The 16,807-nt window shown below is 42.7% G+C and overlaps 1 protein-coding gene across 3 annotated transcripts in view; it reads left to right on the forward strand.

Moving 5' to 3' along the window:
* Positions 1–7,794: 7,794 nt before the first annotated feature.
* Positions 7,795–16,807, forward strand: part of EVI5 (ecotropic viral integration site 5) — a 148,986-nt gene continuing 139,973 nt past the window's right edge. For all 3 annotated transcript variants that reach the window (XM_075833205.1, XM_075833206.1, XM_075833207.1), the window contains exon 1: positions 7,795–8,010. The gene's annotated coding sequence lies outside the window, so the exon portion shown is untranslated. The remainder of the gene's footprint in view (positions 8,011–16,807) is intronic.

Consider the following 16,807-nt stretch of genomic DNA (forward strand, 5'->3'; position numbering starts at 1 on the left):
GCCCACGGTCGTATTACAACTCTGTTTTGTACAGAGACATATTATGGCACCAATAGAGGTGCATGGGGCCTTACTGTACCTCCATATGTCTTATGGAGACGTATAGAGTTTTATACAACCTACATAATACCACCAAATAGTTCCAAAATAATATGAAGTATCTAAGCAGTACTTCCTTAAAGAGCCCACATAATATTGGCAGATCTTACCGTATACTGCAATTCAAATCCAAAACAGTACCGCCATACAATAATTCTTGATGGTTTTCGTTTGCTCCTGGGGTTATTACACTCAACTGCCCTCTAGCAAATGGAGCCCTTAGTAATTGCCCAGTTTTCCACCCCTTAAAACCAGTGCTGCTCAGATTGGTGCTTGAAGACTTTACATTATGCAGATGTACAGCATAAAATAATGTGGCACCATCTTAGCCAGTAAAAAGTATATGATATGAAATACTTTTGCATATAAAAAGACAAAAATATTATGTACTGTGCCTCTGTATCCTTTTCTCAATTATTATTTTGTAAACTTGTCTGAGCTCCAAAAGTTTGCTGTTATAATTTTCTGGTTTGTCGATAAAGGCATCACTCTTTTATAATGCCAGTTGCACACGACCGATGTGCCACTCGGGCCGTTTTTAACGCCATCCGAGCGTCACCCGATAGTTTTCACTGACCCATTTACTTTAGCGGGTGAATCGGGTCCGTGAAAACGGACCAGATTCTCCGATCCGTGGAAATATAGAACATGTCCTATCTTTCCAAGGATCACTGATGGGACCCGGCCGGCGCACGTGTTCATGAGGAATTATATTTTTGTATTTTTTTCACATGAAAGTATTTAACATCATTCATACTATGCAGTCACGTCAAGCAGGGTTATACGATCACTCTGCCTTGCTTATGACTTGTTGTCATGCAATAAAATGTGAAGGCAACCTCCCAGGTGGTTAGGAACAACTGTTGTAATCCCTTTAAAGATGGACAGCTGGAATGTCATCTGGTGAGAGTAACACAAGAGTGTAATGTCTTTCCTCACATGCCAATTGCATTTATCGATCTGTCCTAAAAAGTCGCTGAAGATTACAGCAGCATCAATAAACGAACAAGTAGAGGATAAGTATTTATTGAGTTTACATGTGTTATTTGCAATTCAAAAAACTAGGAAAGATGTCAGATCGGATAAGTCATTTTAAACCCTGAAAATGGGAATGGCAAATCTTAACGGAAAATTTCTGCAGCAATTCTGTTAAAAGTAGCAGACATTCCGCTGCGGAAAAGACGCACCAGTTCCTGCATTTTTTACAGCAGAAAATGGTGCGTATTTTGTTGCGTTTTTCACAATGCTGGGAGATGGTGACATCTCCTCTGAAAAAAAGGAGCAATTCTGTTCACTTTCCGCAGCAGGGATTAACATGCTGCAGTCCGAAAAATACGCACCGCAGGTCAATTTCTGCTCTGAATTTTTACGCAGCATGTGGATGAGATTTATTAGATCTCACCTACTTTGCTGCTACTGTATTATTTTGCGTATTTTTTGTCCACAATTGCGGATAGAAAATATGCAGCAATTCTGCTACATGTGGACAAGCCCTTAGCCTGCAGCTATGGATGGTATTATGTGATAATTCTGGAATCAAACAATAGCCAAGCTGATACCGTATATACAGCCTAGGGGAAGGTAACCGTCCTGGAATTTGTGTACTTACCAAGGAATCAATGCAAAATGAAGAGATTAAGTATTTACCATGTTAGTCATCTGCAATCTAGGTGTCTTAAAATTGCTGCCAATTCCACCATTAGGCTGGGTTCACACGACCTATTTTCAGGCGTAAACGAGGCGTATTATGCCTCGATTTACGCCTGAAAATACGGCTACAATACGTCGGCAAACATCTGCCCATTCATTTGAATGGGTTTGCCGACGTACTGTGCCAACGACCTGTAATTTACGCGTCGTCGTTTGACAGCTGTCAAACGACGACGCGTAAAATGACTGCCTCGTCAAAGAAGTGCAGGACACTTCTTTGGACGTTTTTGGAGCCGTTTTCTCATAGACTCCAATGAAAACAGCTCCAAAAACGGACGTAAAAAACACTGCGAAAACGCCGCGAAAAACGCGAGTTGCTCAAAAAACGTCTGAAAACAGCTCCGTATTTTCAGACGTTTTTGGTCACTACGTGTACACATACCCTAAGGGTATGTTCACACACACTAATTACGGACGTAATTCGGGCGTTTTTGCCCCGAATTACGTCCGAAAAATGCGCCTCAATAGCGTTGACAAACATCTGCCCATTGAAAGCAATGGGCTGACGTTTGTCTGTTTACACGAGGCGTATATTTACGCGCCGCTGTCAAATGACGGCGCGTAAATAGACGCCCGTGTTAAAGAAGTGACCTGTCACTTCTTGGGGCGTAATTGGAGCCGTTATTCATTGACTCCGATGAAAAGCAGCGCCAATTACGTCCGTAATGGACGCGGCGTTCAAACGCCTGCACATGCCGGTACGGCTGAAATTACGGGGATGTTTTCTCCTGAATTTGTGGATTTGTAGCCTATATGCAGCCGTCATGTCCATAAACTAAAGCTGGACATAATTTGCATGGTAAAATATTCTCATAGAGGCCACAGGTTGCAGCATCTCCCATAAATAGCCTTATGTACTTGGTAATTTGTTTTCCTACACCTTTCTAAGTAAAAAAAGTGTTAGAAATCTTTCATAAATACGTAGTTCTCTGTGCCACATATGTAATTGTATTGTATGTGTTGTAAAAAGTGGTGCATGTCCATGTAACGCCACCTCTATGCGATAATATGACATGAGTGAGTTGTCCTTTGCTCATTGCATTTGCACTAAGACTGGAATTATATTGTGGTTAGGGTTTAAAGGGGTCACTAGTGTCACTGTCATTTCAACTAACATGTCAGAAGTTGTCAGAGAAGAATATGTCACCAGATGTTGTCAGAGAAGAATATGTCGCCAGAAGTTGTTAGAGAAGAATATATCACCAGATGTTGTCAGAGAAGAATATGTCACCAGATGTTGTCAGAGAAGAATATGTCACCAGATATTGTCAGAGAAGAATATGTCACCAGATGATGTCAGAGAAGAATATGTCACCAGATGTTGTCAGAGAAGAATATGTCACCAGATGTTGTCAGAGAAGAATATGTCACCAGATATTGTCAGAGAAGAATATGTCACCAGAAGTTGTCAGAGAAGAATATGTCACCAGATGTTGCCAGAGAAAAATATTTCAACAGAAGTTGCCAAGTGATTGGTGACATCACAACAGTATATGGCCCTCATTCAGCCCAGGATAGCTAGGAAAAGCCAAAAGGAGATGAAAGGTTCCCCTCATTCTTGCGATTAGTGAGGATCTCAGCACCTAGATCCTCCCGGATCACAACTTCTGACATGACACAATAGAATCCAGCTCTGTAAAGTTCCTCAACTCGGTTAAGCATAAACTGTGAGTGTCAGGTTTTTTTCTTCTTCTTCCTGTGTTGTGGACATTCTGCTGATCAAAAATTGCTGACAGAGCTAAAAAGAGAAAATGAAAAATAAAAAAGGGAAAAAAATAGAAACAGCTGAAGTGGTAATCTTTTACAAAACAGTTCAGGTTTCCCTGAGGAAACCCTTGAGGGTATGTGCACACACACTAATTACGTCCGTAATTGACGGACGTATTTCGGCCGCAAGTCCCGGACCGAACACAGTGCAGGGAGCCGGGCTCCTAGCATCATACTTATGTACAATGCTAGGAGTCCCTGTCTCTCTGCAGGACAACTGTCCCGTACTGTAATCATTTTTTAGTACGGGACAGTAGTTCCACGGAGAGGCAGGGACTCCTAGCATCTTACATAAGTATGATGCTAGGAGCCCGGCTCCCTGCACTGTGTTCGGTCCGGTACTTGCGGCCGAAATACGTCCGTCAATTACGGACGTATTTAATGTGTGTGCACATACCCTTATATGAACAATTCTATTATAATAGACATGTTAGAGAATGAGGGAAAAATCTGCTCTCCCTAAGTTCACGGCCAGACGTGGCAGAGTTTTTCCGCTGCAAATGTTGGTGCAGATTTGGGGCAATTACGCAACGAATCCGCACCAGCATTTGCATATTTAACAGGTAATTCAGATGTTGTAGAAAACACAGCGGACTTGCCACAGATTTCAGTTTTTGCATTGCAAAGGCTGAAATCTGCTGTGAAATTCTGCTTCTTCTCCGCAACAGACAGTGCATGCTTCGGAGGGAAAATTCTGCACCACAGCCTATGGTCCGCAGCGGAGTTTTCCGCAATCTCTGAACTAACTTTCCTAGATATGTATAGAAGCAAATGTAAAAAACGTCCGCTGGAGAATTCCACAGCAATTCCGCCACGTGTGAATGTGCCCTTACAGTTATCTCCTACTGTTGCATATTTGACACGCTTTGGTTGGCTTTCTGCTTGTCTCTTTCCACTAAAAATAACCCATACCTTTTTTCCTTACATTTACTTATTTTAAAGGGGTTTTCTGGAACAAATTAACTAATTTCTATTTCACTGCACATATAAAAATAATGTAATTTGTAATATACTTACGTTTTCTTTTCATTTTCTAACACCCGATTCCAGCGCTGGTCACGTGATGCATCTCCAGTAGCAAAATCTATACATTAGGTGCTCCCCCGTACATGATCTTTGACTTCCGTTTTCCGGCTGGCTCAATGTAGGGGAGCGTAATTTCTGACGTCACTGCACACTGAAGGAAGAGGTGGACCGGATACTCTTACTCCGGCATCTGAGCATGTGTGGTCTCTTTCATAGCGTGTTTGACCGTCCTTGCTCCCGGCGCATAGCATGCTGGGAGAAAAGCGATGCATGCTGGGAGCTGACCGGAAACTGTCATAGGAGGCATGTAAACAAAGTGCGTAATGTTAAGAGGGAACGTTTACAGCACGGAAAGAAACAGAAAGCGTAAAAATGGGTGGCACACCGAGTATTGGTAAAGCGGACTTATAGGCCCTCTGTGGGCCGGCATGTGCATGAGAGCCCTTATGCTGGTTGTACACAGTGCAATTTTTCACAAAGCTAAAAGAAATTCTACAAGGAATATGTAAAAAAACAATGCGTCTTCATATGTTTGATCTGTATAAATGTAACAGCTTTTATCAGGCTAGAGCTATAGTATCAGAAATCTCCGAAATGTGTATGTCAATTTGATACCTGTGCTGTATTCTGGCAATTTACTGGTATACACTATCACAAATATTTCATTGATGAATAGGACAAAGAGCAGTGTAACAAAGGGCAGTAACAACATGCAATGCAATAAAATAAATGTTCCAGCAAGTAAGACCAGTGTGAAATGTAAAGTGTAAAACATGCAGGGGGGAATTTATTATTACATTTGCACCACAATTCTGGCGTTCAAGAGTGCCAAATTGTGACGTATTCCACATTTGCAAAATAATTTGAGACATTTTGTTGTTTTACGCTTCCATTGGTATGACAGATTTACTATAATTTATGCCAGAAATTGCCATAAAATAAATTTTAAAATGCCATTGTGCCATTTATACCAATGGAAAAACCTTTCCAAAATATTTTACAGTTTAGTCATTAGATGGTTTAGAAACCTTATATACATTTGTTACATTCTCTACTTTAAACATGCCATTTTTGTGGATTGTTTTGTTACCGCTTTATACGGTAGCAGATATTATGTTGTCTACCATTTACAATGGCCAAACAACCATGTGCACATATAACATCCATCTCAAACAACTGTCCTTCAAAATCATTTCCCAACATGTTTCAACAGGAACGGAGCCTGCTCTGGGTGTGGCGATTTGTGGCGTTCATTCTCCATTGACGTAAATGGACAAAAAAATGTAAATTAAAAAAAGGCATCTAAAACACATAAATCAGCAGTTTTTAGAAATAGTAAAGCAATTGCAATCGCCTGCAGAAACAGTTTCTAACTGTTTCTAAAAATAAAAAGATTCTTCAAAAACCACCGTAAAAAAAAAAAACTTAAAAAAAACTTCTGTAATGTTTTGTGTGGTGTGATATTGTGGCAAATGGACATTAATGAGATGAGGTTCCTGATCAGGACCCCCCTCTATTAGACAGAGTGGAAAGCCACTGGAAAAGAGTGACACCCGCTCTGGGGGACTCCTGACAATGTATTTGGAAGATCTGCTCAATGAAAAACGTGCAGCCTTTTTAATCTTTAGTTTTAGGCTGGCCATACACATAGGTCTTTGATTGTCCAGAATGCGCCTGATCAATAGCCAATGGGATTGTTGTCACCAGCAACATAACAGAGTAAGCTGGTCGATCACATAGTACGTTTTTAAAAAAACTGACTACCTGGGGCCAGCGCAAAGTGGCAAATGATCATGACACACATGGTTTAGGCCAAACACAACCAAAATTTTCCAACCTTAGCCGATTTTCTGCTGTCAGTCATTGTGAACAATTGCTTGCGTTAATTTTGCAAGCAACGGTCGGACGAAATGGCCAAAACTGGCATTTTCGGCCAACTTTAATGGAATTTGCATGACCAGCTTTACCAGGCGGTGTGTGACAAATGTTTCAAATTGCCCATACACATTAGATGTCATCGTAGATTGGGGGCTCCTTAACTGTTTCCAGGGGACAAATTTCAGTGGAAATAAGTATTAGGCATGTTGATTTTAATATGCCCAATCCTTGGTTTGGCCAGAGTATTGGCAACCTTACTTTATAACATTACAGGTCACCTTCCAGGATATTTTAGTTTTTTTCAAAACCTGGAAGTCGCCCTCACATTACTTCCACAAATATTTACTTGGCACCTTCAAAGTAAAACCTACAATGCTTGGCCTTATTGAATTCCATTCAATGATTTGTTTGGACACCTCCAAGGACAGTACCTGCTTTGTATTGTGTCCTGTCATTTGATGGAATAAGTATTATATTGTACCCTCCATAGATAGATAAAAGAAATGCTAAAAGTCTAAACCTGGCCGTAGGCTAAAAGTGTCGATCCTGCTGATCATCGGTGCAACCCTGATACCAAAATAATCTTCAATCATCAGAATAATTGCTTTCACACCCGGTAGTTGTTATTCTTGCTACCGAGGCATTTAAAGGGGTCTTTCATTGAATAACATTTATGACATAAAAAAATTGATTGGTGAAGTTCCAGACATTGTGACCATCAGAGAGAATGATGCGATATGCTCCTTGTACATGGTGGAGGGGTGGCTGTGTATGCCTTCACCATCATAAAAGGGCCCCTGTTCTAGTGACCGGTCTGTTCTAGTGACCGGTGGGAGGCTAGCATTGGGGCCACCAGTCACTAGTACAAGGGCCTTGAGCCCCCCCCGGTTTCTCCAAATTGAATGACCGCAGTGAGGAGGACATTGAATAGAACGGTGCTCGACCACGCGCGCTGCCGCTCCATTCAAGGTCTGTGAGACCACTGAAGATAGTGGTGGGGTCCCAGCATTGGGGCTCCTGGAGATCAGACATTTATCACCTACCCCGTGTATAGGTGGTAAATGTTGATCTTAGGACAACTCCTTTAATTCCCAACATAAATCTAGACCTCCAAACAATGGAAGAGTAAGACAGTTATAATATACATTATGGTGCTGTATAATAGGACAATGCATAAATCCCAGTAGGGCAGCAGCTAGTCCCATCAAGGACCTGACATTAGGACAACCCCACATGACCCTGGCCTGGGCATGACCCTCAGGCTGTAGAAGGAGGCGGGGCGAGGAGCCAGCAGGAGGAGAAGAGTTAAAAGTGGTGTGCGCCTGCGTGCTGACGTCACGGCTGGTGTATGGTGGCAGCGGCCGCAGTGTGGAGAGAAGCGGGGAGTCAGACTCAGGATTCTCGGTGCAGGAGTGGATCGTGCCGGCGCTTCGCTTTATACCCCGGGCGGTTTGTGCTTTACTGGGACGCCAGGCTGGATGGGAAGAGCACGGTTTCCCTGATTGGAGAGGTTCGGGAAAGGTTTCCAAGGTACATGGGAGATAGATGGGAACTACGGGACTGAATCGGGGTGATGTTTCCGGCTGCTCGGTGTTCTCCAGCGGCTTCCTGGAGAGGAGGGTCCGGGAAGACGCAGGAGGAGGCGACTGAGGTTTGTTTTGAAGGAGCAGTTAAATGGACGTGTCAAGCCTGGGCCTGGTGATCACCCTCCGCTGCTGGATATGTCGGGGACCAGGGCTCTGCCCCCTCAGGAGTCTCCTACCACCGTATATACCCTGTAGACAACCTGTAGCTGCTCTGTACTATCCAGAGGCTTTCTGGGACATGTAGTTCTGCAGCTCCTGGAGCAGGTCCCATAGCCTTGAGATATAAGAAAACTGTAACTCGCAAGAATTTGAGCCTTGTGCGAAGCTGCTACTTTGTTACACTGTCAGCTGTGTCAAAGGGGAAATCCTTGTAGTGATTCTATAACATTTCTGTATCGGTGCTGTTCTGACTTGTGGTACTGAAGGGACTGTGACCATTATGGATAATTCTTTTGTAGGGTTTTTGTGCAGTTGACCTTAGTGACGTCATCCTCGGATAAGTTTTGTATGACATGTCAGGAGATGGGTGGATTTCCCTTTAAGAGGATCTGAAGTGGGGGATAACTGTACTTTATTAGTGAATCATGCCCCCATGTGAATTGGCTGCCCCTTCATCTGCTGGCATTACTTCTCCTGGTGCAGAACAGACCTCACATTCTCTGTGTAGATCATATACATATTATGTCGGTCATTTTTGCTTGCTTTTACTTTTGCTTTACTGTACAGACTTGGGTTGTATTTACCAGTCTGTCATGTAAGGTCCAGTAACCTGTATCCGCTGCTTTAAACTTCTGGTCGCCAGTGGTCCAGCCACTAATCTCCCATTTAGATTTATCATGGGAGGAAAGCTTCTATTATTTACACATGGGGGTAACATAGTATTCGTGTTGGCAGTGGCTGTCTGACTAAGGCCTCGTTTTATATTGCGTTTTTGCCCAACGTTTAGCACGTATGTCGGGGAAGTTCTCAACCTGCACGCTAAAGGTGTCCATGGGCCTTTATTAGCATGGTGCAGACCAAAAGATTGCCTTTTTGGTCTCCGTTGGGCTGATATGCATCCATATATCTTTTTTTTTTTTCTACCCTGAGAGATCTTAAAAAAACACTACTGGACAATATACTTTTTTTTTTTTTTTTTTTTTTGAAACATGGGAGCCCATGGGTGATGCGTGGCAGCCATAACAGGTATATGTTAAATGTATACATCCGGTAGCTCCCGACGTCATTGGCCATATATAGACTGTGACGTCTGGAGCTTTGCAATGCCGGAGTCCCCGGCCGGAGCGTAGTTCCTGACATCACTGTTCATGTATGGATAGTGATGTCAGAAGCTGCCCTAGAGCCGGAGTCCAGGCCAGAGCGCTTGCGATACTCTGCCCAGGGACTCTGACATTGTAGCTCCTGACATCACTTTCCATACATGAACAGTGACATCAGGAGCTTCCCTAGGCACCGCTCTTCAGGTAGCGTTCTCCCGGGGGTTTCAGGCGATGTTTTTCGACTATACTTATACAGTGGGATAAGTTTCAGCTTCTGTCGGCGGCATGTGTCGGGAGTCCTCCCGATGTGTACCTCCTACAGAAGGCTATAACAGGATGTGAACTAGGCCTAAAGCTACATTCAGACGAGCGTGTCCGATTTGCGCACGTAAAAAATGCAACGTTTTTCTTACATTTCCTGTCCGTGTGCCATCCGCGTTCGTTGCGTATTGGCATCAGTGTGGCATGCATTTTTCACGTCCGTGCAAGCATTTTTTTTTTTTTCTCCATTTCTTGTACTGATAAGTGAAACCTGGCCCGCACATGGATTTCATGCGTGGGTTTCACGCACCCATAGACTTCAATGGGCGACTAGGTGCGCAAAAAGACACCAATATAGGACATACACGGAGTTTCACACAACGGACACTCGCCTGGTGAAATCGTATGCATGTCTGAATAGACCCATTGAAATTAATGGTTCCGTGTGCTGTGCGTTCTTTCAACGCACAGCACGGGGTCGAGGAACACGCTCGATTGAATGAGCCGTAAGGCTGAAATAACAGCGTTTTGATGTGTTTTTTTTGTCTTTTTGTTTTTGTTAGTTCGGCCAGATGTTATTTTAAAGTCTATAGTAAAATATCAAATGCACTACAAACAACTGCATTTTGATTTGCGGCAATGTTGTATTCAGTGGTGTTTTTTTCCAAACGCTGCATGTTTTGTGTGTTTTTGCAGGGAGATTTTTCATAACTTCTTTACAGGCCTTTAATAACGCGAGTAAAAAAGCATGTACAAAATGACACTAAATAAAACACCACCAATAACGCTGCTAAGAACACTATAAAAAAAAAAAAAAAAACAACAAGAAACCCGTAACATTTTAAGAACAATGGCGTTTTTATTTTTTTATGGTTTAAGTTGCCAGATATAATCTGTGTGTGAAGGAGGCCTAAACGTTGCAGTGTGGGACCTCCTCTGTTACATCTACTGACGCGATAATGGGCCTCATTTATGAAAACTGTCCTACAGACAAACTGCTCTTGTTGTCCATAGCAACTAATCGAAGGTCAGCTTTCATTTCTCCAGAGCAATTTAAGAAATTAAAGCTGTGCTCTGATTGGTTGCCAAGAGCAACGAGGACAGTTAGACCGGTTTTATAAAAGTTGTTCATGTTTGATCTTGTCGTGCTCTCATTTTCTTATATACTTGTATTTTATATTTGGCTCCCCTGAGTGGCCTTGAGCTTTGGGGTCAGGGTAGGAGGCAGTGGTGCTGTCCTCAACACATCATAATGTCACTGGAGTGAGGATGAAGCTCTTGGGTTAGGTTCGCACTGTTTTCGTGTGAAACCTTAAATTGCAGCGAAGACGTGTGGTTTTATTGAGGTTTTACAGTTTTAGGAAATGCTTTTGTGGGAAGTTTTGATGTTACCAGGCAAACCCCTTCTGTGAGATGCTCTTAGCATCCGTTTATGTGATTTACTATTTTACTGAACAGTGTCCCCAAACAGGACTTTGAATTATTGTCTCTGTCTTGTTGGCCAAAAGGCACCACCTGGTCACAGTACTTTATTACCTGCCATGGTGTCTCTCAATCCGGCTGAGGGGAACATTCATTTACAATCAGTGTTCCACTTTATAGATGCTCTGTCTTTAGGTGTTGTGCCTGGTGACAGATTCCCTTTTTAACCCCTTCCCGTTGTAAACAACTTTCAGTTTTTAATTTTCGTTTTTTCCTCCCCACCTTCCAAAAGCCATAACGTCTTTATTTTTCCGTCGATATAGTCCTATGAGGGCTTGATTTTTGCGGGACGAGTTGTAGTTTTTCGTAGCACCATTTATTTTGCCATATAATGTACTAGGAAACAGCAAAAAATTATTTGTGGGGTAGAAAATGAAAAAACCATTGATTCCTCCATGGTTTTTTGTGTGCCGTTTTTACGCAATTCACTTAACAACATGTTAACTTTTTTCTGTGGGTCAATACGATTACGGCGATACCAAATATATATAGTTTTTTCTATATTTTACTACTTTTACAAGTAAAAACCGAAGTGTAATAAAGAGAATTTATTTTATGTCGCCAAATTCCGAGAGCCATACGTTTTTTTTATTTTTCCGTCAGTTAAGTGGTATGAGGGTTTATTTTTTGCGGGATAAGCTGTAGTTTTTAATAATACCATTTTGGTGTACATGCGATGTTTTGATCACTTTTTATTTCATTTTTTGTGTGAGATGAGGTGACCAAAAAATAGAGATTCTGGCGTTTACAATTTTTTTTTTTTTTTTTTTTTTTTTTTTTACGGCGTTCACCGTGCGGTTTAAATAATGATATATTGTAATAGTTCAGACTTTTACGGACGCGGCGATACCAATTATGTTTATTTTTGCTCTAGGGGGAAAATCGGAAAAGAGGGGGTTTTTTGAACTTTTAATTTATTTTTATTTTTTTTACACAAAAAAACTCCCTTTTTACTTTTTTTTTATTAATCCCCCTAGGGGACTTCAACCAGCGATCGTTAGATCACTTGCATGATATACCGCAATACTAATGTATTGCAGTATATCGTGATTCTGACAGGCATCTATTAAGTCCTGCCAGAGGCAAGGCTTAATAGGTGCACAAGGATGGCGGACCTGGGGGACTTCTTTAGGCCCCCTGGCAGCCATAGCAACCATCGCCCCCCCCCCCCCCGTGATTGCGTTGCGGGGGGTGCTATGAGCTGTTAGTTAGAGGGGGCCGCCCCCCTCTTTCTAACGATTTAAATGCTGTGGTTGCTGTTAAACGAGTGGGATCCTGCTCGTAACTCTGAAGTGTCGGCTGTAACATACAGCCGGCATCGTATGGAGCGGGTTCACTTCCCCTACCCGGCTATGACGTAACTGTATGTGATATGTCGGGAAGGGGTTAAAGAGATTATCCGGGGACCAAAAATTGCATTGCAATAATATATTTATGTGAAACTAAGTAACTTACTAATATACTTTAAAAAATTCTGTGCTAAATGGTGCAGTTCAAACCTTGTGAATTGTTCCCGGAAGTCCTGGAGCTTTTCTAATAATGACGCTCCGACATGGCCCCATGTGCCTCATGAGCTGTTTGTGAACATGACCGCAAGGGACTGTCACATTGCCTATTGCTTGAGTCCTGAGCAGAGCATCAGCTAGCGCTTTCCTCGGGACTCCAGCCCTGCTCCCGACGTCCATATTTGGTCAATTCAGGAGTTTCCTATCACTGGAGTCCCCGAGCAGAGCATCACTGATGCTCTGCCTGGGGACTCCACAACTTCTGCCCACGTCACTGTCAATATATAGGGTTAGAATTGTCTGACTTCTCATTCTCTAGGAAAAACGTGCCTCTTTGGTTGAGTGGCTGGAAGAATCAGTGAAAATGGCCTTCCTTTGGCTTTGCACTCATGTATGGTCTGTATAAATACAGTAGATTTGATGGCAATCAGTTATGAGTAAAATTACACAGTTATAATATAACCATGTGAGAGCCTTCTTGAAAAATTACACAGATAAAGCCAATGTGGACAGCTGGCCAGGTAGCAACCCAAATCTTGCTACATTTTTTTTAACAATTGACAGCATAGATGTTGCTGCAGGGGAGATGAGCGTAACCAATGAAGCCCATCCGACTTATCTGCTTTTGATTTATTTTTTATTAAAATTGATCTTTCAGACATAAATACTATTACCTGTTAAAGTACATTGCGGTCACGATTGCCTTTGTGTACGAAATGGCGGTTTATGTACAATCATCTACCTATCGTTTGTTTGTAGTTTGATAAATTGTGATGTTCTAAGCTGCATTTACACAGGTCAGGGGGATCCTGATATAGGAAGAATATGAGAATACATCCCTTTTTAGAGGGCCACTAAAAGTGATATTATTCTCAAACATGGGTGGACATATGTGAATAAAGGTGGACGATGTGTGGCAGAATTTTTCTCTGGATTTCTGGTTGGTAAAGCTGGCCATACACCTTAGATTTTAGTTTTCTGTTGAACGCTTGTATGTCTGATGGCTATACCTTCAGATCCCCCATATACATGCATGCTCGGCTGAGGGGGTGTATGTACTCGATGGGGAGAGGGGGAATAAAGGGAGATTATCGGGCAGATGAGCATTATAACACTCGTTGCCGATAATTGTCCAGTGTAAACAGGGGAACGATCAGCAGATGACCGAGCAAAGGCTCAACCATCTTCTGGTCGTATCGCTTTAAAAAAGTAAAATATTATCGTTGTCGTCAGCACATCTCCCTGTGTAAACACGGAGTCGCGCTGCCGACATGATGATGTATGGGGACGAGCGATTGGAGTAATGACCACTCATCCCCATCAATAGCTAGGTGTGACAGGAGCAAGTGAGCGCCGATCAACGATGTCTCGTTGATCGGCGCTCGCTGGACCGGCTGGTGTAAAAGGGCCTTTAGACTGTGCCAGACACCTTTTGGTAGAGGCTTCTCTCCTATGAGAACATAGGATTTGGCATGAAAAAATCCAACTTACCCGATCTTTCTTTCCCCCGAATAGGGATGCACGATGCATCGAAACTTCGATACTGTTTCGATACTCTGCATCCCCAAACTGTTCGATACCGTTGTTCCATGTATTTCGATGCTTAGCTACGCAGCCGCACAGCTCAGCATAGTAACACGTGAATGTATGAGAGCGGGGCTGCTGCTGTGTAATACAGCCATTGCTCCGCTCCGGAGTCCTGACAAGTGCGCGGGGTTAGGATGATGCAATGCGGCCAGCGCTGCACTAATGAGCGGCGGCACTGAAGACAGAACATGGCGGGCGCACTGCAAAACACCCCTATGTTCTGTCCTCAGTGCCTGAACCGTCGCTCATTAGTGCAGCGCCGGCCGCATCACATCATGCTGACCGCGCGTGCACTTCCTGTCAGGAGCGGGGCAATGGCTGTATTATACAGCCGCAGCCCCGCTCTATAACGGCGGAGATCAGAGAAATCTCTCATCTCCGCCGCTATTCCCCTGAATGCTGCGATCACAGCGGACTGCAGCATTCAGGAGAAAATGAGAAGGGGGGATGCCCCTTGGATCGCGTCACAGGAATCCCTGTGACGCGATTGAGGGACATACCATATATGGGCAGACAGCCCAGGGTCCATTGAAGGACCCCAGGGCTGTCCTACCAGATTTCCTGTTGGGGCATACTGAGGTATGTCTTAACTGCCTGTGTACTATCTGTACACAGGCTAATGTACTGGCATATAGATATATGCTTGTGTACTATCAGTATATAGATATGTGCCAGTACATTAAAGTTTAAAAATAAAATAAAAACAAAGTAATGTTAAATTTAAAAAAACACACACACAACTTTTTTTACAATAAACATTAAAATAAGTCTCATTACATAAAATACACACATATTCGGTATTGGCACGGGCGTAATAACCTGCACAACAATTTTTTTGCATCATTTATGATGTGTACGCTGTAAAAAAATAAAATAAAAACTGCTTTCTATCACTTATTAATGTGAGGTGTGATGAATTTTGAATGTGCCTCACATTAATAGTAATTAACCCCATCATGTACCTTAGACATTAATCCATTATGACTGAGAAACATGATGGGGTTAATTACTATTAATGTGAAGCACATTCAAAATTCATCATCACACCTCGCGTCTCACATCAGTAAACGGAAGAACTATTTTTTTTATTACTGTTGGCAAAGTATCGAAATCGTAATACTAAACGAAGTATCGGTATCGAAGTCCAAATTCTGGTATCGTGACATCCCTACCCCCGACATCTACCCCCTATACATAGATGGTTGGACGATTCCAATGAAATTGTCGGGTTTGCATGTGGTTCATGTAGTGTGTATGGGCACCTTTTGCAACATCTCATTATATCGAACGTAGCAATTTTCCTCCATTATTCCGACGTAGACAAGTATCCATCTGGCTTTAATTAGGGTGGTATGGGTTGGCATACACTTTATTTTTTATTTTTTTAACTGTTTAGGAAAGCGCAGTAGGCTGCTTTCCTATACAGTGGGCCTTTGCAAAAACTGTGCGGTATAGTTTATGTAAGTATTTTTCTTTTTACATTGCGTCCAATGGCCGATGTATCCCACTATTTGGCTATACAGTGGCATACGTGGTGGAATACTCCTGACGTATAAAACAACTAAATGTGAATAGAGCCTAATTCTATTGAAGAACAAAACTCTCTCCTCAGGCTATGATAGCTTCCAAGTAAGAATAGGTTCCGTTCAGCTTCACGATGAATGTAGATAAGAGTTTTTAGCTTTAGTGGATTGTTGACAGGTGTATTGTCCATGCCTGTTGTCAGACACCCTCAGGTGTTACATTTGAGTCGGGGGGGGTCTCCATTTTTTTTTTCTCCCGATGGGGCAGATTTACTACTGTGGGTCTAGAAAGTATTGAAAAATACACAAAATTTTGGTGAAAATAGGAACAGTTTGGCACCATTTTGATGTTTCCACCTCACTAGACTGTTTTTAAGTGTTCACTAAAAAAGGTGTGGCTTAGCTGGAAAGGGGTGTGGTGTATCAGAAAGGGGGCGTAGCTTTCAATTCCTTTAACGTGCGCCAAAAAACTGGCACGAAATTCTGGCACAAAATAAGCCAAATCAAAAGTGGTATAAGGAAGAGAAAAGTGTCTCACAGGTCATGCAGCATTCATCACGCAGATACATTTTGTTCCTGCATGGTCTAAGTTTATGTTGTCTAACTATTAGAAAGCATTAGTAAATGTGGCCCACCGTTTGTTCAACTCCTGGCGAATTCCTTTAACCCTTTCCCATCCCATGACGAAACTGTAAGTCATTGAGCGGAGGGGGGTGAAGTTTGAAGCGAGCTCACGCGCTGAGCCCGTTCCATACGCTGCAGGTGTCACCTGTGTTTCACCACTGACTCTGCTGTAACAGCCAGCAATAGCGACCGTGGCATTTAAACCACTAGGAGGGGCGGCCCCCTGCGACAGCCCATCAGCACCCCCACGATGTGATAGAGGGGTTCCGATGGTTCTCATGGAAGCCTGGGGGCCTAATGAAGGTCCCCAGGTCTGCCTTCTGTCTGTCTCTACTAAGCCTTGCCTCCGGCAGGGCTTAGCAGTAGCCTATAAAAATGACAATATACTGCAATACATTTGTATTGCAGTGTATTGTACCAGCGATGTAACGTTCGCTAGTTCAAGTCCCCTAGGGGGACTAATAAAAAGTGTAAAAAAATGAAGTCTAAAAGATATTAAA

The sequence above is a fragment of the Rhinoderma darwinii genome, chromosome 7, assembly GCF_050947455.1.
Source record: "Rhinoderma darwinii isolate aRhiDar2 chromosome 7, aRhiDar2.hap1, whole genome shotgun sequence".
Taxonomy (NCBI): domain Eukaryota; kingdom Metazoa; phylum Chordata; class Amphibia; order Anura; family Rhinodermatidae; genus Rhinoderma; species Rhinoderma darwinii.